We start from the raw sequence: 7500 nt of genomic DNA, 5'->3' as shown, positions 1-7500 counted from the left end.
ATTACGCCGAGATCTTTTTCACTATTCACTTTTGTTAACGAATTTCCAAATAACTTGTAATCGTACATACTGTTATTTTTACCTATGTGCATTACCTTGCATTTACTTGTGTTAGATTTCATTAGCCACTTTTCAGACCATTGCTGTAATTTATCTATATCTTCTTGAATATCTAATTGGTTTAAGTGATCATTTACCATTCCGCACAGTTTTGTATCATCAGCAAATTTGGAAACAGTAGATTTTAGTCCATAGTCTATATCACTTATATATATTATGAATAGAAGTGGCCCAAGAACGGAACCCTGAGGAACTCCACTTGTAACATTTAACCATCTAGAAGTTTGTCCATTTAAAACCACTCTCTGTTTTCGATCATTCAACCAATTACTAGTCCAACTTAATAGGCTACCACTTATTCCGTGTAGTAAGTGGTCTCTCGTGGGAGACGGTATCAAAAGCTTTTGTAAAGTCTAGATATAAATCTATATTGTTTCTTTTGTCATAATTCGAGATAACTGTGTTGTAGAATTCGAGTAAGCTATAAAAGTACGTTAACATAAACTACATAACTAATTGATAATTTAATTGTAATCACCAAGCCCAGGTACAACTATGGTGATGTAATGTTATCTATTATCATGAGAACCATGTTTAAAACAAATATCTTATTTCAAAAGTAATTTTTGAGGGACTTTTTAACAAAAATCTTCATCGTACGCCAATTTGCATTCTAAAACATAGCATGTAGCGCCATCTCTTGGCATTAATTCTAATGACGTCACAATGGATACCAACCTAAGCCATCTCTATTGCCAATGTCGTCCTGTAACGAAACAGATGATTCCTTTAGTGATATTGCGAGTTTTTCATTGTCTTTTAAGATTTTTCTCGATTCCTTAAATACCTCTGTCAACAGGCAAGGTGTGTGGATAGACGGCATAGTTATTGGCTATCATTTAAAACCGAAATATCTCCCTGAGGAAGTTTTCATACTGGAACATCAGTGGTGCTTACTTGTGTCCATGTTAATGCTGCAGTTCTCTTTTTTTGGACGCTCAGAAAACAAGGGCAGTATACGTGACGCATTCAATATTTTTCCAGTGTACTCCTAGACAATCCTGCATTACCTTCACGCTACACCTACTAGATGCCACAAGTTTTGTAAACAATGATGTCTACAACCTATTATAGATATTCTTTCATCTCGGTCTTCGTGTGCCAGTAAAAATGTTAATCATTATGATTTGTTACTACTAGATAAAACCAATTTTGTTCACAAGTTAGATGCATTAATTCAGACTGTTTACACACTGTGTAAAAACGAAAGCTTCACTACAATTATCACTAAGACCTATCAGTTGCGGCAAGCTGCTGTTTTTTTTATTTTTCTTTATTCTATTTATTTACTTTAGGCCAACATTTGGGAGGCTTCCCTGCCTAGCCAGGGCTGTCACGAACCAACACAAGAAGCACGTAGCGGGTCCCGGGAATCGAACTTATGACCACGGTGTCCATGGTATTAAATAGCCTGTGGCAATCGACACGATCACTATTCATTAAACACAATGACAATGTATGAAGAATAAACAGAATCTCAGGCGTCACTGCGAAGCAGATGGCGCCATGGTTAGGTTTTACGAGAATGGCTGTAGCAAACTTTTTTTTAAACAGACGACGTGATATCAAACAGTCATGAATACATACATACATATACCAAAGGGTTTTTTCCCCTTACAAGGGAGGTATCCAAAAAGAAAAAGGCATAAAAACCATTCCCACCCATTCCATCTCTAAATACACTACACTCCCCTCCACCCTCTTCCCTCCCTCTCATCTTGGCACCTCATGGATGACGGGTCATCCCTGCATCTTGTCCACTGCCCTGGGTCAGAAGTGTCGCAAGACACAGCATATCCACAGCAAGGCCGCTTCATTAAATCGGCGACCCCCCTCTTCGTCCCCTCACGCAGAAAAGGAAAAGACGGGGAGAAAATCCCTTCGGGCTGCGTCAAATTTTTCTCACACATACTACCTTACCTCCCCATCCCCCACCCATTCCATCTCATGCATCACAACATCATCTACAAACAACCATTCTCCATTCACACCTGTCTTCTGTCCTCTCCCGTCCTTCCTCAACAATCATTTCCCTCTTCCCCAAGCCCCCTTTCACCCCATCCATCCATCTCATCCTAGATAGCCCCCTCATGTTCACTCCATCCACACCTGCCTTCCATACCTCTTTTACTAGTCTTTCTTCACTCATTCTTTCCATGTGTCCAAACTATTCCAATACTCTTTCATCCACTCTATCTCCTAATTCCCTTACCACCCCTGTTCTCCTCCTCACCTCCTCATTTCTCACTCTATCCAGCCTAGTAACCCCCATCATACTTCTCAGACACCTCATCTCAAATACATTCAAACTCCTTCTCTCTTCCTCTCTTATGTTCCATGTTTCTGCCCCATACAATGTTGTTGGCACAATCACTCCTTCATACAATCTCCTCTTAGCCTCCATTCCCAAATGTCTATTCCTCATTAGACTTTTTAATCCACCAATGCATTTACTCGCTTCTCTCAATCTACATTCTACCTCCACTCCACCCTTTCCTGTGTGTGTGTGTGTGTGTGTGTGTGTGTGTGTGTGTGTGTGTGTGTGTGTGTGTGTGTGTGTGTGTGTGTGTGTGTGTGTGTGTGTGTGTGTGTGTGTGTGTGTGTGTGTGTGTGTGTGTGTGTGTGTGTGTGTGTGTGTGTGTGTGTGTGTGTGTGTGTGTGTGTGTGTGTGTGTGTGTGTGTGTGTGTGTGTGTGTGTGTGTGTGTGTGTGTGTGTGTGTGTGTGTGTGTGTGTGTGTGTGTGTGTGTGTGTGTGTGTGTGTGTGTGTGTGTGTGTGTGTGTGTGTGTGTGTGTGTGTGTATGTACCAACGAAGTCCATATTTGTATAGTAAAGACCATAGTAAGGTTGAACATAGCTTGTTGCACTTATATTAGTTATTGTGTATACCCCCTCTACTTAATTATTTTACATCCGTTCATAAATATATGAAGACGTAGTTTTATTTTTTATATTAGTAGCGTACTATTTTTTCTATCGTAAGTACTTTTTCAAGGCAAAATATCATAATTACAATAACTTTTTTTTATCAAAAATCATTGTCTCCGACACAGAACTGATTATGAACATATGTTCAAAATAATAAATAATGTTCAAACGGGATCCAATAAATTCTACATATACGAAGAATCTATACATTGCAGTTTCGTTACACAAAATTTTATCTCCCTGACAACATGTATTAGATTTATATTCAAGAAAATATTGTAAAGGAGGGCATCTTAGATGTTCCTGTGACGTAAGCAGTCAAACGAACCAATGACAGGCTCTCTAAGAAGCGTCTTAGCCATTTATATTGAACTTCTGTATCACAAGGCGACTGATCTCAGAGGTCGTTACCATTGACGACATGACGTCATCGAAAAGCGTTATATCTTATCAAAGTAATAGCTGGTTGCGTTCTATTCAAGTTTACAAAAAGAAGTGTCATATTTCTAATATGGACAGAAAACGACTATTACTGGAGTTTACAATTTTAGGACTTATTTTATATGCTTACCGCCATATGCATACACATACGCACACACACACACACACACATACACACACACACACACACACACACACACACACACACACACACACACACACACACACACACACACACACACACACACACACACACACACACACACACACACACACACACACACACACACACACACACACACACACACACACACACACTCCTACGAAATTCACAGACATACATCATCGAAAAATAAACCCACTTATTCTATAGCAGACAAAAGGAAGAAAGAAAAAAAGAAATGCTGTAGCCCAAGTCAGTACACTTTGTTGTCAACCGAACACCAACGTCTCACCCCTCCTTGCTCCATTTCTTCCCTTTCCTATCATTCAATCGTTTGGTTATGAACATGATAAAGCAGCGATAGATAGCATCTATATTATGTTCATCCACTTATGATTTAGCACAAATCGTAATCAGTGTTTGGTTTATTGCAAAACATCATGATTTTTAATTTCGCCATAGAATAAAGCAACTTTGGTTTTCGGTGTGGAATGTGTTTCCAAAGTTTGTCGGGGAAGTTTGTACAATTGTGAGCGTTTTATGTGTGTGTATGCATACATGGACTAATGGCGGACGAAAGCTTCCGCAATATTTCGAAGTATACCTTTTGGTAATCGCGTAAAGCTCCCTCATTAAGAGCAATCATGACGGAAACAAAACAAGAGAAAGTAAAAAAGCAAAATGCATCACCCAATCATGGATTTGTAAAGAAGCAACAGATCAGAGTGCAGTAGAAAGATACGGTTATTTTCGTACAGAAATAGTGATGGTGATAGTGGTGATGAAAGATGATGATGATGATGGTGGTGGTGGTGGTGATGATGATGATGGTGATGATGATGATGATGATGATGATGATCATCATCATCATCATCATCATCATCATCATCATCATCATCATCATCATCATCATCATCATCATCATCATCATCATCATCATCATCATCATCATCATCATCATCATCATCATCATCATCATCATCATCATCATCATCATCATCATCATCATTATCACCATCATCATTATCATCATCATTACTATTGCTATCATTACTTTATTAGATATTCCCACATGTTATCTTTATTACGTATATTTCATGATGACCACCTCCAACTTTACTTGAAGCATTTTTTTTTTTTTTGCAAAGTTTGAATAGAGGCCTTTGAAATAGTACCTCATTGTGCAAATAGAAGTTAATCTACACCTAACAAAAGAAACCCAACGTCTAAGAATTCGTCTAGATTAAACGAGATGAAACTAAACATCACGTAACTTTGTAAAGTCACAAACTTCACCCTGTCGTCTATGCATATACTTGCTTGCATGCAAAATTAGAATGCAAATTACAACTTAGAGACTTTCATAATCTACACCGAAACAAGACTCAAATTATCCCCGTTTTCCCTAACCCCCTAACCCCTACCCCCTTCCCCCCCAACCCCCACCGAGTTAAAGAACAAGAACATCCCTCACAAACACTCCCCCCTCCCCCGTCCCCTCCAAGCCTCGTCTCTCAAGAACATGTCTTGGTTTGTCAAAAAAACATTAGAAAACAAATTCTCATTAGTGTTTCTCGCGTTGTTCAGGTCGGACAGAAAAGTTACACCATTTTCATGTCAGCAGAAAAAAAAAGAGAGAGAGAGAGAGAGAGAGAAAGGAACCATTTTCATTTCCTATAATTAGACATCCTAGATTTGATTTGATTTGATTTTTTTACCTCACTGCTATGGACCTAGAGTTGCCATAACAGGGAACGAAAGACTATCTCAAGGATTACTCTGACACACTTTATATATTCAATTCTGGCTGATGCAGACTATTTCATTCAGCTTATGTATCGTCACCTACCTAAGGGGATAGCTCCTTCACTACAGTAACCTACTCTCAGGTGAATAAAATCGTCTGACAACAGCTTTGATGAAGCCTTCAGAGACACCACCCTTCCAGAGAATAGGCTATGGAATATATATATATATATATATATATATATATATATATATACATATATATATATATATATATATATATATATATACATATATATATATATTTATATATACATATAATGTATACATGTATATATTTATATACATATATATAAATATATTTTATTATACATATATATATATACATATATATTATATATATATTTGTGTGTGTGTGTATACATGTATATTTATATATATTTATATATAATGTGTATATATATATACATATACATATATATATATATATATATACATATGTATATACATATATATATATATGTATATATATATAATACATATATGTACATATATACATATATATATATATATATATATGTATATATATATTTGTGTATATATATATATATATATATATATATATATATATATATATATACTATAATAAAGTAGTAGCCTCTGTCTGTCTGTTTGTTTGTTTGTTCACGAACTCATACTAGGGTTTTGGAGATAGACCCCCGTAACCATATATATTCAGATACCCTATCACTTCAGGTAATTGGATAACTATATTTTATGTAAAGAAAAATATTTTGTTTAGGGTTAAGAATTAAAGTTAGGTGGGGTGGGGTGTGGTACACGCCACTACTATAGTGTCCCCTTAACGCAAATAGCATTTTTGTGACATAAAAGTTACTATGATTATACAAGCCATTGTATGTGTCTATAAATGTTATTTATATCTGTGAAATTAATGTTGCCACAAACTATGATAGGCTTTGTAAGGAGAAAGCATGTAAATGTAAAATGATTGTACAACTTTACCAAATGTTGAAATATTGGTTATTTTAATTTGATTCTATCGTGTGCGGAAATGCAATAAACGAGTCCAAGGATATCTAAAGTTTGTTACAATTCTTCTCTTACGGCCGAGTACCGTTCACCATGTAGTGTTAACAATCCACTACAATGGTTAGGTTAAAGACTATTCATGAACTCCTCCTAGGTTTTTGCAGATAGACCCCTATAACCATATATATTCTGAAACCTTATAACCCAAGGTGCTTGGATAACTATCTTTAATTTGTCTGTTGTTTGTTCACGAACTCCTCCTAGGGTTTTGAAAATAGAACCCCATAACCATATATATTCTGATACCCTATCACTCCAGGTCCTTGGATAACTGTATTTCATTTAAAAATATATATTTTGGTTAGGATTGAGGGTTAAAGTTAGGTGGGGTATGGTTAGGTTAGGGATTATTCACGAACTCCTCTTAGGTTTTTGCAGATCGACCCCTAAAACCATAGATATTCTGATACCATATCTGGAACTGCAGGAAATTGGAAAGACGTGTGGGACTCGAACCCCGCAACTAAGCGAAAGCGATACCAGTACGTTTCATATTACGCCACCAGCGCACGAGAAAGGGGGATAACGACAATTAGTTCCGCTTCAGCAAAGAGGAACCAAATGAACGCTGAACGTAATGAGCGCTGGATCAAAATGGCGGAAGGGAATTCTATCGTCGATATAATATGAAATAATGACCGAACAGTTCTGAACGCTGTTGGAGGTAGCACAGAGATTGTTTCACGGTTGTTTGCTAGTTATTAACCAACTTATAAAGATTTAAGCTCATAGTATACTTCACCCCTAAAAGAAGACAGAAAAATATTATGTAAAATGAGGCACCCTTGAACCGAGAATGTTACATGAGGGTCTTTGTGTTGGTTTATAAAATGTTTTTCTTGAAGAATGTCTATCTATCTGTATACTAAGAGTCTCTTGAGCCTTATAAGGGAGTTTGGGAGCTAAGGCCTCCACCCACTCCCACCCATTCCACTCCCATCCGGTACTCATTGTTTTCTTCTCATCTCTTGATGAATGTAAAAAAAGAAA

General features: G+C 36.9%; 1 protein-coding gene across 2 annotated transcripts in view; it reads right to left on the bottom strand.

Annotated features, from left to right (window-relative positions):
* The window catches only part of LOC143024938 (ras-related protein Rap-1b-like), a 229041-nt gene that overhangs the window by 220909 nt on the left and 632 nt on the right, over positions 1-7500 (bottom strand). The gene's annotated exons all lie outside the window — the stretch shown is intronic.

The sequence above is a fragment of the Oratosquilla oratoria genome, chromosome 4 (genome assembly GCF_046742065.1).
Source record: "Oratosquilla oratoria isolate Oo_2021 chromosome 4, ASM4674206v1, whole genome shotgun sequence".
NCBI classification, from domain to species: Eukaryota; Metazoa; Arthropoda; class Malacostraca; order Stomatopoda; family Squillidae; genus Oratosquilla; species Oratosquilla oratoria.
This window is presented reverse-complemented; position numbering and strand designations above follow the sequence as displayed.